The 20576-nt window shown below is 51.2% G+C and overlaps 2 pseudogenes; one reads left to right on the plus strand and one right to left on the minus strand.

Moving 5' to 3' along the window:
- Positions 1 to 12775: 12775 nt before the first annotated feature.
- On the plus strand, positions 12776 to 17415 carry LOC146200134 (cytoskeleton-associated protein 5-like; annotated as a pseudogene).
- Positions 17416 to 17931: 516 nt separating this feature from the next.
- Positions 17932 to 20426, minus strand: LOC146200135 (forkhead box protein O-like; annotated as a pseudogene).
- Between the last annotated feature and the right edge of the window lie 150 nt (positions 20427 to 20576).

Here is a 20576-nt window from a genome sequence, read left to right on the forward strand (position 1 = left end):
AGAAATATTTCTGTAAACAGCTTGCCTCCAAGGTTAAAACAGTGTTTCCCTCTTTTATATTTTTCTTTTCTTTGAGATTCAGTCTATAATATTTATTTTACTCTTTGTAAAATTCCTTTCGTCCCCGTTTGTTCGCGCTGTTTTTGGGATGATGTATCACCAACTCGCCCGCTTAACTATCCTGCTAATTTTCGGGTATGTTTTTAGATAGGAAGGCGCACAACCCGATCCGGCAAAGGCATGCAAATACCATGAAATGAATGATGCCGCCAAACTTGCGCAGAGTTCTGGGCATGGTCAAATATTTGGGGCGCTTCTTGCCCCACCTATAGCTCACACTACGCCTTTTTTGCGCGAGCCATTGCTTAGAATTGGGCCTGGATCTCGTGTCCAACGCAGAAAGCTAGATTCAAAAGTGTGGACTATCTTATCGGCTCCTCGAAATGCATAGCTTTGTACGACCTTCGCATTCCCCCGTTTCTTTTGGCAGAGAGAGAGAGAGAACTTTATTGTCCACTTGTGTGGGCCGCAAGGTGGGGCCAGGCATTGCCTCACTGCACTAGATGTGTGACAGTTCATGTGGCTGCAGCACATCCGCGGCCCGCGTGATGGCGGTCTTCTGCCGTAAGGCCTCCCATTCCTCCAAAGTGGACAGCTCCGAGCCCGGCAAGGAGGATCAGCCGGGCACTCCATCAGGATATGTGTTGATGTAGCGGTGGGATGAAAGCACAAGGCACAAAATGGGTTGAAGGCACCTGGGCGCGTGCGGGATAGTAGGTAGTGCGTGGGAAGGGTTCGGGTCTGCAGGCGGCGCCATAAGATTTGGGGTGGATAGTAAGGGATAAGTGGGGTAGGGGTACAGAGCTGACGCTCGACTCGATAGGCCTGCGTCAGCTCACTGAAGGTATGCATGCGCTGTCTCGAGTCGCCCAAGCCCGAGTCCGCCGCCGTCCGGTTTATGTCCTCGGGAGTGGACACTGGCGACCTCGTTGCCAGGATTTCCCGAGTGCACAAGCACCCAGATCAGCCCCATTTGGCGGGATGGTTCAGGAGAAGCCGATTCTAGCATGCGGAATGCGGTTTCATGAATCCTGCCTCTGGCGAAATTTAGCAACGCAGTTTTACAATCGGAAAGAATGTACCGAGCTTCAGTGTGGGCAATGCAGCAGCTATTGCAGCCTCTTCTGATTCCGGAGTGGAAGTGGGTGGGAGGGATACAGAGATTAGTGGCTGGCCCGTGTTGTCCACAACCGCCACTTTCGGCAGACGATTCATCCTGGGCGCAGTCCTTCCCAAACGCAACGTCACGGTGAGCGCAACTAGCGTTTGCCTCGCGTTCGCTGACGAAAACTGAGGAGCGTTATGCGCAAATAGAAAAGGAGGCGTTATAGTCTTGACTTGGGCTTCCTAAAGATTCGAAGAATACCTAGGCCTTGTCATAATGTTTGAAACGGACTCTAAGCTTCTTGCTTCCTTACTACGAAAAATGCTCGTTCACAAGGTCCCGCCTAGAATTCAACGGTTCAGATTACGGCTGATGCGCTATATCTTTTTGATGTAGCCTATGTTCCAGGAAAACTCTTAGCCACACCTGAGGCTCTTTCGCAAGTGCCAATTACTGGATGTCTAGTAGCCGGAGAATTGCAGTTACTTCCTATTCAAGATCGTCCATTGAAGGACTTGGAACCAGGGATAACTTTTTCAGAAGGGGGAGGGAGGCTCAAGGAGCTGATGCTGTTTAAAATCACTCCAGTAGTTATGTCGCCAAGGCTAGCCAGAAAACGCAAGGCTTCCTTCCCATCTCGCCATTATTGGCAAGAGCGCACCTTTATAACAGAAGGCAACGGGCTGCTTTTAAAAGGAACCAGACTCGTGGGACCTCAGTCTCTTAAGAAAATGTGTGCTAGAAAAGTTTGACTACGGCCATCAAGGCATTTCTGGAAGCCGAGTATTGGAAAGAGTTGGTTTTATGGCCAGACCTTGGGGGACGAATCTTGCAGCAGGGGAAAAACTGTGAAACTTGCGCGCGATGGGCTTACTCAAAATGCAGAGCCGTTGATGCCCACTGATACTGAGAATGTTTTGCTTGAAAGAGTTGGTGTTGACTTCTGTGTTGTGTATCAGCAATCGCCACTATTTAATGCTGAGCAATTATCTCACTTGCTATCCGGAGATTCATCTGGCATAAACTGCAACTCTAGCGGTTATAGAAGGGTGAAGAGCATTTTTGCTCGTCGTGGCATTGCGAAGACGGTAGTGGCAGGTAACGTACGTATACCGCAGTTTTCACGCGGTGAAAGTTTTGCTGTTGGGTATAGTTTCATTCACGTCACTGCAAGCCCAATGCACCCGCAAGCTAACGGGGGAGTGGAAAGGATGGTGCAGACAGTCAAGCGACTTGTGCTTAAACCCAAAGACCTCTACCTCGCACTTCCCGCCTATAGGGCGATACCAGGACTGCTGGGTTACAGTCCTGCAGAAATCCTGATGGGTCGACGCCTTAGGACACCCGTTCTGATGGCACCTCAGCTGCGCTGCCCATCATAAAGAATGTCTGATGTTACAAATAAGGATCATTCAAATAGAAAATCGCAAGCGCATTACTGCAACAAAGGTCATCGTACTAGGAATATTGTTCAGTTGGAGGTCGATGATCCTGTCTGGATTCAAGACTTGAAAACCAGGGCCACGGTAGTTAGTGCTGCAGTAACCCGCGGTACTTTGTAGTACACAAAGAACAAGATGTTATGCTGTGCCTAATGACGATTGTTTATCCGCTTGCCAATTTTTCGGCAAGCAGAAGGAAGGTGCGACCTCCCCAGTGAACTTGGTGAGCAGGAGCCAGGTGATTCAGCCAGGAATGCGCCCGTCAGTCTCAACGGCTCGTCGACCGAGGTCATGGTGACCAGGTACGGAAGAGTGGTTCGCCCTCTCATTCGCTGGGGGTATGATGAGTGATCTGTGTGGGTGGGGGGGGGGGGGAGGGGGGTTCTGTCTAAGCCATGTAATGCAGATTGTTTTCTGAACAGACCCAAGCTGTGTGTTACCGGGTTGCAATGTTTGTAAATTTGCTTGTGTTGAAAAGCGGGTGTGTTGAAATGATTGTGCACATACTTTGTGACTGCCCTCCATTTGAAAGTGACCGTGCCTTCCTTGCTGCTGTACTCGCCGTTTACACTCTCGCCTTCTTGCACAAGCTAAGATTCGGGGCCTTTGGACGACACCTTCATAAAAAGAAAAGCAAGGAGCTCCTTTTTTTAAAGGACTCGGGATTGAGTTCTAGACTTTAAGTGTACGCTCTCTAACCCCCTTTTACTGAAGATCTCTGGACATGTGACAGACTCCTTTCCTTGGCGCTCTTTCTTTCATTTTTCTCTCTTTGTTCCTCTCCCCGCGTGTAGGGTAGCCTACCGGGCATTGCTTAGTTGACCTCCCTGCCTTTCTGTTCTATCTCTCTTTCTTTCTCTCTCTTGCCTGTGAAGTAGATCGTGCCCTCAATGTGTGCGTCACAATATAGGAGAGGAGGTGTGGACGAAAGAGTTCTGCCAATGTTTCCCCGCAATCTCAGTTAAACATTTTTGTGGTAAAAGGGACAAACACCTCTACACGAGTATTAAATCTAATGCAGGACCAGGTGGCTAACCGTCGATAGGTCCACGCCTGACAGCCACCGACCGGAGGCACGACACAGAAGTCGGGAATGAAAGTACAAGAATTTCATTACTAAATAAAATCAGCACATTTTAAGCTTACATTTCAATTCAAAACAAATCGGGTGGCATAGAATAAACAGAACAAATTTTGGCATACATGCACAACATCTAAATATACAGGTGAAGGGAAATACATTACAGAACACTTTGGAAGAGAGGAATTAAGGAAATAGTTCACAAGACGACAGTGTAGCGAGTGTTTAGCTCTTCAGGGCGGTGGGGTCCGATCCGAGGTGAGAGGCGGGCTAACGCCGTCGGCTCGCCTGAGTGATTCCTCGCTGTGCTGGACACCTTGCAACGAGCAGGCTCTCCCTGACTGACAAACTACACGCACGCACTGTTACCAAGCACAAGAAAACTGAAGTGTGGCGAGTGCTTAGCTGTTCAGGGCAGGATAGGGTCCGATCCGAGGCGGCCGTCGGGCCGTCGATGCCAGCTCACCCGAGTGATTCCTTCCTGGAAGGGACACCTTGCGACAAGCCGACGCCCCTGGCTGACGTACTACCCGCACGCGCGATTAGCGAGCACATCTTAGGAATGGAGATATTAAGGTAAAAATTCAGAAGACTTGCAAGTAGCGAGTACATAGCTGTTCGGGCCGGTAAGGTTCGATCCGGGGCGGGAGTCGGCCCGTCGATGCCGGTTCGCCTGAGTTATTCCTCCCTGGCCCGACAACATGCGGCAAGCCGACGCCGCCTGGCTGACACACTGCCCTTAGGCACCACTACCGCTCTCAAATCCTACATCCCGACTGAAGCCCAACTAGGAGCAATGCACCGTACGCCCGTAGCGCCCTCTCCCCCATCGCCGTCTCCGGACAGCCCGGAGGCCCGGACGGACGAATCAGCCGCTGAGGTAAAATGCAAACTTTCCGGCCGAAACGACTCGCCCCAAGCCGCCAGCTGGTCTCGCAGGCTCTCGCATTTCAGGGACCACTGCTTTCCGGAGTCGGGGAGCCAGACAACGGGGGATGAGGGACGGAACTTTTGAGACGGCGTCTCCGGCGCTGGGTTCAGCAACCGCGTCTGGCGGTCGCAACAGGTGCGAATTCTGCTTCAGTGAGATAAAGGGATTTTTGATGTCCAAAAAGTGGGATGTGCTGGCATGCGTCTGTATGCTAGTCACGGGACAACTGGGACGCAATCGTTCCTGTATATATTTAGCTGCAATAAACCCACGGAGGTTTTTCGCTCGGGGCTTGCCCGCGTACCACGCTGCCCGTAGATGCGTCTTAGCGTCTCGGCTCCGTTGCGACGCTCGAGCTGATAGCGGCCTGCCGCCGCTACGACAGCCGAAGCGGCGGTCAGCTCCTACGGCAAGGAAGAGGGGGCGCGATAATGGAGCGGAGGTTTTAAAATAGGAGTCGATAGGGAGAAACGGGGGAGAGCAAGAGCAGCCACTGGCAGCAGACGAGACGTTCGAACGGAACACGAGCTGGGCAGGACTGGGGCTGATATGCGCCACGGCCTGGGAGCCCGGAGCCTAGGCGTCGCTCAAATTAGGCCCCTGTCATCCCCCCACCCCTCGCCTGGAAGCTCATCCTACCACCAGTTGCGAACTAAGACCGCAGCGGCCGCATTCGGCAATCCACTGCATATCCATGACGAACGCCCAGCCCTTCTCGGAGCACGTGTCGCACCAGGCCGACGCGTCTTGTGACGGCGAGCCGTATGCAATATTGAGCCAGCTGTCGTATGAAATGTGTTTGAAATTCTATCCCGATTCTGTTCCTCCATCTCCTCATGCCCACTATGGGCCCGGGACTACTCAAGTAACCCGGATTATCACAAGGGAAGGGTCTTCAGGCAGGTTACAGAACCTGCAGAGCTTTGTGAATTTATCAGGTCACGTTGGACCCACTCGATTGTAATAGATTGCGGGATGAGACCGTTCGGTCGATGCATATTAATAATAATAATAATAGTAATAATGACAATAATTGGTCCACAGAAAAGGAAAGGCGCAGTATCTGTCATACTACTTCTGTGGACACCTGAAATACGTCAAGGCCATTTGCGGCGGGGGCTAGCCTGCCTCGAATTGAAGAGCACCGTAGTGCGGGAATCGAGCGGACGTGCCTTTCATGGGCTCCGCCAATTTCGTTTACTCTGGGCAATTCATCGGCTCGGCGTTTTTTAATTTTGTATCGAATCGACGGAACGCATCAAGAGGACCACAGGAATACCAGTTTTCCGAGGTGGGACGTTGTTTCCGATTTTTTCGGACTTTGTTTGGTGGACTACGTGCTGAAGCTAGGCCTAACGTGGCCTAGCGTCTCGCGGCACCCTGGGATCCGGCGGCCCCGTCGGTGACCCACCCATAGCCTCGTGAAGCTGACTAAAGCTAAAAAAATGGAAATTGTCGAAGGAACGCCGGTAGATCCGGAGGAATTTCAAGTGCCTGGCCAATGGTATACCACAAAGAAGAAGAGATATGTGCCACTCGAGAAGCCCGTGCAACAAGTTGAGAAGCAGCGAGCTGCTGAGAAGCATGCTGGAAGAAAAATGGCTGCGAAATCGGTGGAAAAGCAGCATGCTCGCCTACCCGATGGCGCCGAGAAGATCATTTTGAGGCCACGTGGCGGCCTTGTGCGTCTGCTCAAATTTGGCAACGCAATCTTGGCTGACGCAATACTCGTGGCAGCTGGTATCCACCCGGGCGAGGCCGGGGAGGTCGTCATCTCGACGAATATTAAGCAGCACTCGATCCTCGTGGAAACTACAAGCGCCGAAAGGAAGAGACGCTACGCGTGCCTAACCCACCTCGTGTTCGAGGGGGAGATGATCGAATTGACTGCCTATGTGGCGACGCCGGAAGATTGCGGCAAGGGCGTGGTACATAACGTGCCACTTATTTATACCGACGAGATCATCATGGAGAGGCTGAGAATCAACGGCAACCCTCCAGTTTTGGGTGTGCGGAGACTCGGCAAAAATTCCAGAACTGTGCTAATTCTCTTTGAAGAGAGAGAAGTACCACGATGAGTTCGCCTGACTCCGATGGCGCAGCGGTGTCAACTTTACCGCAAAAAGTATGAAGTATGCAATGCCTGCGGAAGACTCGGTCACAGGGAGGACGTCGGTCCGGACCCGAGCAACCTCAAGTGCAGAAGCTGCGGAATGGAGAGGCCACCGCAAGGTACCAGTGCGAGGCAAAGTGCCAATGCGGCATGGGCCACCTGCTTGATGACCGAAAATGTAAGGAAATATACAGGACTCCGTACGAGGTGAAAAAGAAGCAATGGGAGCGAAAAATCAAGGATAAGCAAGCGCACGACGACAACAGAGGGCGACCGAAAGTCAAGCAAGAAGGAGGAGGAGACTTCCGCGTTAGAGATGACTCTTTCCCAAGGTTGGAATCTACCGCCAACGAGACGCCACCGCAGCAGCGGGGGCGTTCCAGTTCTCCATGGGATGCTCCAGGTCTGGGTCCGGGAGACGCTAGAGTTCGAGGGACGCGGCCAACCCATGGACCAAGCGGAACGCCAGCGGAGACCGGAAAAATGTAAGCTTCAACAGCGGGGCCTCCCAGGCTAAACCTAGGAAAGATAAGAAAGTCGAAATTCTTAAAAAAGAAATTGAGGAGCTTAAGGGGGTGATTAAAAAGCTAACGCAAAATCAAAATTCGAAACAGCATACGGAAAAGCAAGGGCCTCCCACTCCCGCGAAGCAGCTGCCACCTGCTCAGCCAGTCGCCCCGCCACAAGCAGCGCCACCGGCGAAAGGGGATGAGCAAATGGCGACTGAGGCGTCTCGCCCGCCCCCGGTGAAGCGCAAAATTAATGCAACAGACCCGTTCCAAGCACTCGAAAATAGGCTTGACTAAAAATTGAATTCATTCGTGAGCCAAATGACCCAATTCATGAACCAAATTCAGAGCCAGGTACAGGCACATGCAGGGGAAGTGCAAAGAATTTGAACCGAGCTCATAGCCGTCAACACGTGGCAGCAGAATGTCGAGCTAACCCTAACCCAGCTGCAAAATGGCCAGGCGCGTAAATGAAAACCAAATTTGGCAGTGGAACTGTCGCGGCTTCCAGCGCAAGAGAGTGCTACTGCAGCAATACCTTCCACTCATAACTGAGACTCCCCCTCGTAATCGGCCTTCAGAAAACAGGGAAGGGAGCCAAACTAATGGGATACCAGGTGTTCAACAGCGATAGAGGCGTGAAATCGACGGTGGCGACCTTTGTCAAGCGCAATGTAGCGGTGATAGAACACGATTTGAATTCTAGAGATATCGAGAACGTATTTCTCGAGATATTAAAGGGACGAAAGTCTATTCCTTCTTAACATTTATAGCTCACCCAAGCAAAATAGAATTAGATTTAGGGCCCTTATGCGCAAAGCGATCAAGGCGGCCGGGAATAATCCCTTGCTGATCGTTGGTGACTTTAACGGCAGACATCAAGAATGGGGCTATGCTATACAGGACACCAGAAGGTAGGCAGCTATGGGAGGACACGCACGAGCTAGGTCTCACCCTCCATACGGATCCCGATCATCCAACGAGGACGGGTAACAGCGTATGCGCGGACACATCCCCAGACCTGACATTTTCAAAAAACTTACAGGGTTTAGACTGACAAAATTCTGAGCAAAATTTTGGCAGTGACCATTTCATTGTCGTTTCGGTCCTCAAAGAGGGCGTCAAGACGTACAGGGCGTGCCAACCGGCCGTTACGGAATGGGATCAATTTAGAAAAATCAGGGCAACCGCGCAATTAGAACGGATTGAGAACATTGAAAAATGGACGGAGGCACTCAAACGCCACGTTAGTGAGGCGACAAAGACGCTGGTAGGAGACGACGCTCCTAATATAGCAGATAGCCGACTGCTCCACATGTGGGACGCTAAACAAAACATGGAACGCAGGCTGAAGAAACAAAAGTGGAACAAGAATCTTAGAAGAATCGCGAGGCATAACAAGGAAATTGAAAGCTACGCGATCAAATTGTGCGAACAAAACTGGCTCAGCAGATGCGACGAAATGGAGGGAGGCATGAATCTCTCCAAAACGTGGGGCATGCTCCGGCATCTGCTGGACCCATCAAGTTCAAAAACTCAGTCGGGAATAAGATTGGCAAAAGTCAGACACGCCTTTAAAGGGGACGATGCGGTGTTTATGAATAAGTTAGTAAAAACGTATGTGGCAGGCAACCAGCGTTCCCCACTCCCGAGCTACGGTGGGACGCCCAATGAGGCGCTTGACGCCCCCATCACGGAGGCAGAGGTAAGGGCGGAAATTGTAAGACTAAAAACTAAATCAGCCCCGGGCCCCGATGGGATCACCAATAAAATACTAAGGAATCTGGACGATGACTCTATTAGTCTACTAACGGAATTCATTGAAAAGTTTGGGAAACGAGCCAGTTGCCAGATCAGTGGGAAACGGCAAACATAATACTAATACCCAAACCGGGAAAACCCCCGCAATTGGAAAATTTGAGACCGATTTCCCTAACCTCATGCGTAGGAAAGTTGCTGGAGCACGTAATACAGACGAGATTAACATGCTTCATGTAGCAAAACAACCTGTGGCCGCACGAAATGGCCGGTTTCCGACCACACTTGTGCACACAGGACGTAATGCTCCGACTAAAGCATGATATCATAGACTCGCGATCGAGAGACGCCAACGTGATCCTGAGCCTAGACCTCACCAAGGCCTTCGACAATATCAGGCACGAGGCTATCCTCGAAGGGCTCGAGGTGCTCGGATTATGGGAGAGAACGTGCAACTACATAAAAGACTTATCGGGCAGAAAAGCCTGCATGATATTTCAAAATTTAGAATCTCCTACGATAGAGTTAGGAAGCAAAGGCACACCGCAGGGCTCAGTGCTATCGCCTTTCCTATTCAACGTGGCAATGTGAGGCCTCCCGGGTAAACTTAACCAAATCAAGGGGCTAAATTTTAGCATGTATGCGGACGATATTAACCTCTGGATTAACCATGGGAGCGATGCGAGTGCGATGCAGGCAGCGACCGACATCATTATCGATTACGCGGCTAAAAGGGGACTTTCGTGCTCCCCGCATAAATCTGAGTTGTTCGTTTATAACCCAAAGTACCTCCGCTGCAAAGAATAGCGGGGAGTTTCATATTCAGATGGAGGGCAAACTGGTGCCAAAAGTAGATCAGATCAGGATTTTGGGGATGGTCATTCAATCTCACAGCCATAACGGAGAGGTCCTGAAAAAATTAGAAAGTTACGCGATGCAAACCCTCGGGCTCTTGAGGAGGGTCGCCACTAAAGGAAGAGGCCTCAAGAAGAGAAATTAACTAAAACTAACCCAGGCATACGTAATAAGCAGAATCAGTTACGCCACGCCCTACCTGGACATCAGGGCCGGCGAAAAAGATAAGTTAGACTGCCTGATTCGAAGATGCGTTAAGAAGGCGCTAGGACTGCCCATGGGTACTTTGAGCGAACGACTGCTCGAACTCGGGGTGCATAACACGTGGGCAGAATTGGCGGAGGCAGTGCGAGTCTCCCAATTAGAGAGACTAAGCACGACCGAGACGGGCAGGGTAACCCTTGCAAAAGTAGACCTCAACCCAAACAGGGGAGTTCAAAAAAACAAAAAAAGTCACAATTAATAGTGAAATCAGGAATGCCTTGGTTGTCCCCCCTTCCCTATGCATATGCATTCAGAATTTAATGTCGAAAGTAGGGCCAAACGAGCCGAGGCTCTAGAGCGACGGTTCAAGAACATGGGAGCAAAAGAAGTATTCTAGTTGATGCGGCAAGTGGCAGAACAGGTGCGGCGATAGCTTCGGTAGTCGATGACCGAGGGGCACCGGTATCCGCGGCAGCCATCAGAGGCCGCAACATAGAGACTGCGGAGGAAGTTGCGATAGCGCTAGCTTGCGTAGGAACAGAGGCCAAATTCATAATTAGCGACAGCAAAACTGCCATTCAAAATTTTGGGGAGGGGGGGGGGGGGATATCGCCGGAGGTGGCCAAAATCCTCACCCAAAGAACGATAAATAGGAAAATTCAGTTAATTTGGACACCCGCTCACGCTGCCGTCCCTGGTAACGAGGCGGCTCACGAGCTAGCCAGAGCTCTCTACTTCCGGGTAGCCGTCGAGCCCCCCGAACACTGGGCATACGACGAGCGTCTGCAAAATTACGGGGAAATCATCGACCAATATAAATTGGGACGTAGACTGGTACCCCCGCCAGATGTTAGACTAAATAATAGAGAAGCTGTCGCATGGAGGCGGCTACAAACTAATACGTTCATGAACCCGGTCTGGGCGTTTCACGCGCTACCAGACCTTAGGGACAATGATCTCTGCAAACACTGTGGGGCGAGACGGACCCTCGACCACATAATTTGGGAGTGCCCACAATCTCCAGGGATAGGGCAAAATATTACAAGTAGAGAAGCCTGGGATACCCTGCTGCAAAGCTCGCACCCTCCGATCCAGCACCGCACCATCCATCTGGCGGAAGAGGCCGCAACAAGCCAAGGGCTACCTGCCAGCCTCTAATCCGCGGGCGCACGACTCCCTGTTTCCGATGGAATTAAAACTTGTACAACCAACCAACTACGTACGTCGTGAGGGAAGGGAGGAAGGTGGGAGTGAAAGCAAAAAGAGTGAAATGGGTGCGCTAGTGGAGGTCTCCGGAGTAATTTCGACTACCTGGGTATCTTTACGAGCACTGACATCGCACTGACACGGACGCCCCTTCGTTTCGCCTCCACCGAAACGCAGCCGCCAACTGTCGGAATCGAACCACTCCGGCAGCCCATTTGGGTTTTCTCGGTTCGGTGGCTCCGCCTTCTTCCCTGCTTTCTTAGCTTTTATCCATCCAGGACTGTTCTCGTCGGCACCTAAAGCTGATTTTGAACACGTCATGATCAAATGCTCGGAATTCCACCCTCCAGCCACTTGGCAACTCTCCGACCTCGAGCGATGGGAGGCTGCGGTGTCCAGCTCTGACCCAGCCATTCAAAAGCGAATGACGGACTGGGCTTTGGGTGTCGCTGGGAAGCACCAGCTTCCGGCCACAACACGCAGCCAAGAGCCGACCAGTCATTAGGATGTAATCACTTGAGGTTCCCAACATTGCATAAAGTTTTTCACCACCACCACCATCATTGAGCCATATGAGCCGCTCTTTGCGACTTCGGACTTTGAAGATTGAAATTTTTTTTGTTATGCGCGATATTGCAATTTGAGGATATGTGAGGCCTCCGTGACGCTCTTTCGTGGCAGAATTCCTTACCTCAGTCTTTATTGATGTCGTTGGGGATTCAGGCCACTAGTGCGTCATGCGATGATGTGAAAACTAGAGCATAACACCTCCTGCCAAGGGTGTGCTCCTCAGAGAAGGAATTATTTAGAAACCCTTTGCTCACTTATGACTGGCGTTTACAATTCCTGCCCTCTTCTTTTTTGGTGGAACTCTCAAAGGGCATGCTCTAAAACCGGTGTGTGAGTTACTCCATAGCTATAATATTGCGATAGGAAGATTTGTTTGTTAGCGCTTCTCCATATCGATTTTACTTACAAGATTTATTTCTGTTAATTTCCTTTAGTTAATTGAATACCATCCCTACCTCTCACTCCTTTTTCAATTTTTACCAAACTAATTCATAATTATATATATATATATATATATATATATATATATATATATATATATATATATATATATTATGCAGATTAAGTTGGGATCAAGTATTCAATTTCTGTTCCTGCGCTGAATCCTGGCACTGTGGCTATGTGTCATGTCTACAGAGGCGAGAAGAAAAAGAAGGAAGGCTAATCCCCCTCGTGGGCATGTGCCACGAGCTAAGGAAGAAGAAGGCTTCCCTGTGCCCAGTCATCGCTACCTGCGCAGTTCACAGCAGTGCTTAGGCTACCGACGAGCGCATGTTGCGGTGCGTACTGGTGAGACTTCCAAATTTTCATGCGCGGTAATTTGCCTTCATTCGGAGGCGGCCAAAGGACAGCAGTGTTCTGAGGAAGCTGTATTCGTGCACCGGTGAGTTTGCAACTGGGCACTCATCAATGGTATTTGACTTGGCTTCCGACAAAAGACCATGGCTGAAGTTCCGGAATACCTGACGTTATCGATAGAAGATCGTTGTCAACACAAGTCATGGCAGGCTCGTTTGAGTGGATATGAAGATGCAGCAAAGTTGTTTCGCTCAGTCGCAGATCCTAAAAGCCCGGAGTTCCAGAAGTTTTTGCCGCTCATCAAGAACTTTGCCACTGACAGCAATGTGGCATCCCAGGAGAAAGGCCTGACAGCTGTCCTATCATTCGTCGAAAATGCTCACCTGGCCAATCATGTCTGCAGTGATATTCTCGCGGGGCTCGTTTCCAAGTGCGTCGCGGCTCCAAAACAAAAGACACGAGAGCTAGCAAATGAGATCATTTTCATGTATGTCGAAATCGAGAAACAGGAGGCAGTCATGCAAGAGCTTCTGAAAGCCCTGGATAACAAGAACCCCAAGATAGTGTCCGGATGCGTGGCCACAGTGAGAGAATGCCTGCGTCTTTTTGGCGCTCGCGTCATTGCGGTTAAGCCTCTCTTCAAGGTCCTTCCCAAGTTGTTTGAGCACAGAGACAGAACTGTGCGGGAAGAAAGTAAAATGCTGACCGTTGAACTATACCGCTGGATTGGTAATGCACAGAAGCCCCTGCTACAGTCGCTGAAGCCGGCTCAAGTGTCTGAGCTTGAGGCAGAGTTCGCAAAAGTGGAGAAGGGAACCGCGACCCCCGAACGTTATGTTCGTTCTGAGCAGCTGAAAAGAGCGGCCGCTGAAGCTGGCTCAGACGCAGTGGACGGCGGTGAAGTGGGTAAGGAGTGTAGTGGCGATGGCGGAAACCTTGTGGATACATACGAGTTGTTGGAAGCTGTGGACATCCTTTCCAAGCTTCCCGAGGACTTCTACAAAAAATGCGAGGCCAAAAAGTGGCAGGAGCGAAAAGAGGCACTTGAGAAACTGCTCGAACTTGTCAGCAGCCCCAAGCTTGAAACTGGCGATTACGCCAGTCTTATCCAAGTGCTGACGAGGATGGTGGCCAAGGACAATAATGTGGTTGTCGTAGCGCTGGCTGCCAAGTGCCTGGCTGGGCTGGCCGCTGGCTTAAGGCAGAAATTTCATGTTTACGCCAATTCGTGCATATCTGCATACATAGAGAAGTTTAAGGAGAAGAAGCAGAACGTCGTCATCGCTCTGAGAGAAGCCCTGGACAACGCTTTTCAGGCTACAAACTTGGAAGCCATCCTGGAAGATGTCACGGCAGCTCTTAACAACAAAAACCCTCATATAAAAGAGGAAACAGTTCTGTTTCTCGTACGCGTATTTTCGAAGTCAACTCCTGCTGTGCTGAACAAAAAGCTCCTAAAGACACTGGTAACGTCACTACTGAAGACGCTGAATGACTCTGACCCAGCAGTGAGAGAAGGTTCGAGCATGGCTTTAGGGACTGCGATGAAAGTGGTTGGGGAGCGGGTGATCATGCCGCTCATAGGAGACCTGGACAATATCAAAACGGAAAAGGTGAAAGAGTGCTGTGAAAAGGCAGAAGTGGTTGCTGCCCCACCTCAGAAGGCTGCACGCAAGCCTGCGGCAGAAGCAGGAGTAGCCTCTCCTGTTGCCGCAAAGGCGTTACAACCCGTGGCCCATCCAGCGCCACCACCCAATCATCCGGACACAGTTTCGCCCGATGAAGATCAGGGAACCGACGATGGCAGCAGGAAAGGGCATCAGCTGAAAAGTAACTCAAGGAGAAAGATGCCTGTGAAGCCTGGAAGAAGCAGCAAGTCATCTCGAAAGGAGGTGGAAGTAGATACAACTCCCCTCATGTCTGCCAATCAGCTGAAAGAACAGCGAATAGCGCACGAGAAAGCCCTGAAGCAGCTCAAGTGGAACTTCAGTTCTCCCCGTGAGGAGTTCTACCAGCAGCTGAAGGAGCAGATGGCGGCTGCCAGCTGGGCCCCGTCACTTGTGACCAACTGCTTCAGTGCGGACTTTAAGATGCATATCAAGGCTGTCGATAAGCTCCTCGAGTTCCTCAGAAGCCCTGGAGGTGTGGAAGCGACCAGTGCCAACGTTGACCTCGTGCTGAAATGGCTCACACTACGCTTCTTTGACAACAACCCGAGTGTGCTGCTGCGGGCACTGGAGTACTTGCAAGCACTCTTCCCAGCACTGGGTGACGCGGGCTACAGGATGCACGACCTCGAGGCGTCTTCTTTCTTGCCGTACCTTATTCTCATGGCCGGTGATTCCAAGGCTATCGTACGAAAGGTAGTGCGTGACATCTTCCGGCAGATATACAATGTATTCCCAAGATCCAAGCTGTTCAACTACCTTATGCAGGGCTTGTCATCTAAGAATGCACGCCAGCGTGCAGAGTGCTTGGAAGAACTGCGCTTCCTATTCGAAGTTATGGGACTCCCAGTCTCGGAACCCACGCCAGCGGTTCTTCTCAAGGACGTGGCCAAGCACATTTCAGACCGGGACAGCACAGTCAGGAATGCAGCACTAAACTGCGTGGTGCAGGCCTACTTCCGCGAGGAGGAACGCGTATTCACGTACATCGGTCAGCTCTCAGACAAGGATAAGACTCTCTTGAGAGAACGCATCAAGCGAGCATCACGTACGCGCCGGATGCCAATTTTTCCCCCTGAAGAGTCACCGCTTGTCCAGAACCCAATACCACCACACCCACTGCATGCAGTGTTATTATCGGCAACCAATGGAAAGTCTACTGCTGAGTCAGAGGAGGTGGCGAACAAGATCCCCCACAGTGGGGCACGTCCACGGTCACTGGAAATAACTCTAAGCTCGGACTTAAAGATGATGATAGAGCAGGTTGCCTCGATTACACCCAAGGACCCCAACCTGCAGGAAGTGGACACTGATTTCATCGATTCATTTTTGGCTGAACCGCCCATACAGATGCCCCTCAGGATCCCCCGCAGTGGGGCGCTCTCTGGAGCACGTCCGAGGTCACTGGAAGTAACTCAAACCTCAGAATTAAAGAATATGATGGAGCAGGATGCCTCGGCTCCACCCAAGGGCGCCAACCTGCAGGAAGTAGACACCGATTTCATCGATTCATTTTTGTCTGAACCACTTATACAGTTGCCCCGCAGGAGACCGAAAAAGGTTACTAATCTACCAAGCCATTACGTTTGCAGGCTTCCACCTGATGCACATAACCTGGAAACCCTCATTTCCCAGTTAACATCACAGGAGATACCCCTTGTTCTCGAAGGCCTGACTGAGGTGGATCGCCTGTTGGACAGTGATGACGGTTCGGTGCTCCTGGGCTCTGCCGACCATCTGGTTAACATGCTGGCTTTGCAATACCGGCAACTGCACAACAAGCTGATCCCCGACAACAGGGTTGATAATGAAGATGTGATCAATGTATACCGGCAAATGGCCGCTTTGCTTTTCAAGGTGTTTGATCGCCATCCCTTGGGGCGACAAGTGAGCAGCGGCGTCCTGAAGGAACTGCTGCCCCAGTTGCTGATGGTGCCACTAAACAAGCGCATCATCGAGCTCCACCAGGGACCTCAGATGCAGCATTACATCAACGACCTCGTTCTGTGCATCATCCAGAAAGGAAACCCCACCTGCGTACTCGGCGCACTAATAACGCACCTGCACGACTGCTTGGGCAACATGAGTACCCAAACGTCCGAAAAGCACATCGAGATAGTCATCAAATACCTGTCAAAGATGACGTCCTCGCTGGAGAGCTACTTAGATGAACTGAACCTGCACACAGTCCTCCTCCATCTGCATTTGTTCCTGAAGGCATACCCGGGTTCCTTCTGGGAGGAGCAAGCCTCGGACATACCCCTGCGAACAGTGAACACCATCATCTCCAAGCTGGCTGCAATCAAGCGTCACGAGCTGCTGACGTACGCTGAAATGGTGCCTGGACAAGAGGAGTCGTCCCTTCTGAATAAAATAACAGAGCTGTTAAAGATGCACGCGCAAGAAAGTGCTGACATCTTTTCTAACAAAGGCGCCTCTGGTGACTCTCTAAATGAGAGCAACGACGAGCACGAACAGAAGGAAATCCAGCAACAGTCCACGAACGTTGTGCATAAGCTGGTGACAGACAACTTCGATGGGAACATTCAGGTGCTCCAACAGCTGAGCAAGCAATGCCCAGGCGTGAAGGTGGATCCACTTTTGTGCAACACTCCGGCCCAACTTCGCGAGTCGATCACGACCCGATTGAAAGAGCTAGGAAGGCAGCAGCCTCTAGACTCCAATGCGGCCTCCAATATTCTTCCCCTGGGCAAGATTGAGCCCAACCACGAAAGCTCCTCTGAAGTGGAAGCCCCCGTAAACGGGACTCGCTGAAGCTGCCAAAAGGTTTCATCCGGCCAATGGAGTCAGGCAAAGTGGGCAGCCTACCTGAACGCAGCCTTGGAGCAGACTTGAATAAAAAGGTACTACCAAATTGACAGCTACCCCTCCGTGCAGCAGCAGAACAATCCTAACTTGTTTGAACCCATTCAAGTCGGCGAAGCAAGGTACACACAGATGGTACTTTAGTCCGAAGATCTGATAAAACAGGACTACAGCTGATTGCTCAGCTTAGAAGTGACAGTAGAAGCCACGAAGACTCAGAAAACCGGTGGCCTGAGTGCTTCTTCCACAGAGACAAACTGCCGTCTGCGGCAGCTTATGCTGCAAATTGACGAATTGTGAAAATAATAAAAGAGGGCATAATTGGCTGCATCTTCCCGGTGTCTGATTTATTTTTAGCTTTACAGCGTTAAATACCCCGTTCACCGAGAATTCGGTGTTGGCGCTGTAAGCGAGGCATCATGAGTATTACACTGGCAGAAGATTGCTGTAAGCTAACATGGACGCGCACTTTACGTTTGGCAGGAGCTGCCGACTCTGGTCGTTGCTTTCACATGGGAGAATGATATCAGAATCAGCCTGCCAGTATCCTTGCATTCACGTTTATACGGCTCGAATAAAGCGGTCCCGGCTTGCTGGTAACCTTGTTTGTTTTCTCGTAATTTTAATTTTTTTTTATTTTTGTAATGGCAATAGGTTATGCAACCTCAATACATTATTTCGATACTCTGGTCGAGTGCAACACGTATAAAGGGCTTACGTACACAAAGGGAAGCAATCGTACATCATAGTAACAAATGTTCCGCGCGTGGATGTACTTGTCGCTGACGAGGCACGGCGGTGGCTTAAATATACAACAAATGGGGAAGCTATGAACACATGGTACTTGGGAATAGAGTGTCAGTGGGTGAAGTCTTGAGGAAGGTGGCCGTTGAAAGCTAGCAGGCGACCCATCACTTTCGACGCGGAGGGCCCCAGTGGCGGCGGTGGCGCTGTGTCATATGCTGGTCAGACAGGGTCATGGATTGGGTGAACGTGTCCTCAAGTGGGCGACACGGTGTCGTCCTTACCGGTCCAGCGGTGGCATCAGGTGCGACCAGCCAGATGCCGAGACGGACAGCTGTTGCAACTGGCTACATTGCTGCAGCTCAAGCCGATTAGCCTGGAGGCGACCCAGGAAACGGGTCCAACGTCCCTTAATTTCTATGAGGACGGACTCGGGACGAAGTCTTGAGCCGGTCCCGATTCTTCTCGTAGAGAGATGTTTCTATCGACGTAGCCCGGCTCCGTACCGCGTTGCTGTGCTTGGCGTCCGGATTCAAAATCATCCACGAGCTCTTGTCAGCGTATGTCTTTGTTTTGGACTCGTATGAATCAGCTATGCAGCAGCATGTTGGGCCGGATCGAGTTATTCCAACCTCGTTGTACTCGCCCTAGGTGTTGTGGGCGCCACTGACGACAGCGCCCCAAGCCTGCCCAAGTGGCAAGCTAACCAGGCGGACCGCCGGGAGACCCCGCGGCATGGGCGACCGCGCCAAGGAGAGCGAAAACGGGTGCTATTACCTGATGCATAAATAAACAGTTTTGCTTGTATACCGGCTACGTCTACCACATGGCGGCAGCGGCGGGATAACCAACGCAGCGTGACACCCAGAACGACAGCGAGCCCAACGTAAGCGGCCCCAACGTCATGCCAGACACTCGCGGCGCGAACGAAAAGCGCGCGAGCGGCACTCCGAGAATGACGTTCAACCCGCTTGCCGTGGAACTTCCGACAAAGCTCGATTTCCGCAAGCCCGAAGACTGGACACGATGGCACCGCAGGTGGGAACACTACCGACTCATCTCCGGTCTGACAGGACAGGACGAGACGACGCAAATCAACACATTACTCTACGCCATGGACGAAGAAGCGGAGGACGTGCTCGCTGCTTTGAAACTGACAGACGAACAGATGGCATCATAATCCGCCGTGGTGAGTGCTTTTTAAAAGCATTTCCTACCTCGAAAGGATGTCATCTATGAGAGAGCGCGATTTAACTCTCGGAAACAAGAGCAGCATGAAGACGTCGACGCATTTGCGACTGAACTGTTCAAAATGGCCGAAAGATGCGATTACGGAACTCTCAAAGACGAACTGATTCGGGACAGGCTCGTGGTCGGCTTGCGAGACGTAAAACTCAGCGAGAGCCTGGAGCTTGACGCAGAACTCACTCTCGAAAAAGCAATCGCAGCTGCCTGCAATTCAGAGAGCGTGAAACTTCAGCACAAGGAAATTCGCTCCATCGAACAGCCAGCTCTCGACATGGGAGAAGTTCGCAGCCAGACAAATGTCAAAACTCGCCGGAACGAAGCGAAGGTGCCTTTCAAGTCGCGCCCTCAACGTACACACAAGACGGGAGACGAACGCTTCAAATGGTGTGGTGGTGTGCGTGACCACACGAAGACACAGTGTCCCGCGATAGACAAGTCGTGCAACCAGTGTGGGAAAAAAGGCCACTACGCCCGCGTCTGCATGTCTAAGCCGAAGGACGAGACCTCGAGTATCCGACAACGACCAAAAGATCTCGGAGAGCTTTATCCAGGCGAAATCAAAGTGGGAGTGAACACGCCGTGGAGGATTACTGCTACCGTAAACAGCTTGCCTTTTACCTTCAAGGTCGACACCGGCGCGGATGTGACTGCAATCGCACACATGACAGAACCGTCATGGGACCCATCAAGTCAACGCAACAGCTGTTGATAGGCCCAGGCCAGACAGCGATAGCCACTCTTGGCTACATCAATACAACAGTCACCTGGCGCAACACTGAAGTCCCAGAAGCAGTCTTCATCATCAAAGGATTATAAGAACCACTGCTCAGTCGACCAGCTATAGAATCACTTGGGATTCTACAGCGCCCTCTTGAGCTAGACGAAACGCTCGCACAATCAACTGATGTCCCCAACTTCTTGGCGTCATACCCAAAGCTAACGTCTGGGCTTGGAGTCATGAAGACTGAGTACCGCATCAAAGTCAAAAAGGATGCTGAGCCATACGCAGTCAGTTATCCTAGGCGCGTGCCTCTTCCACTGCTTCCACTTGTGAAGAAAGAACTAGAAAGGATGGAAGACTTGGGAGCCATCCAGAAGATCGAGCGAGCAACCGAGTGGTGTTTTCCAATGGTTGTCACACGAAAAAAGAACAATGAGCTGCGCATCTGCGTCGACTATGGTCAACTCAACCAACAAAAAATACGCGAACGTGTGCTCATTCCTACGGTGGACGAGTGTCTTGCAAAATTAGCAGGTGCAACAGTTTTCAGCCGCCTAGATGCACGAGCAGGGTACTGACAGGTGCCATTGTCCAAGGACTCTCGCGAATACACAACCTTGATCACACCAGTTGGCAGGTTCCAGTTCCTGAGGCTTCCCTTCGGAATCTCCACAGCGCCAGAGTTCTACCAACGAGAAATGCTCCGTGTGCTCGAAGGACTAGATGGTGTGAGTTGTC

The sequence above is a fragment of the Amblyomma maculatum genome, chromosome 2 (assembly GCF_055883805.1).
Source record: "Amblyomma maculatum isolate TAMU_Amacu chromosome 2, ASM5588380v1, whole genome shotgun sequence".
In the NCBI taxonomy this organism is placed as follows: domain Eukaryota; kingdom Metazoa; phylum Arthropoda; class Arachnida; order Ixodida; family Ixodidae; genus Amblyomma; species Amblyomma maculatum.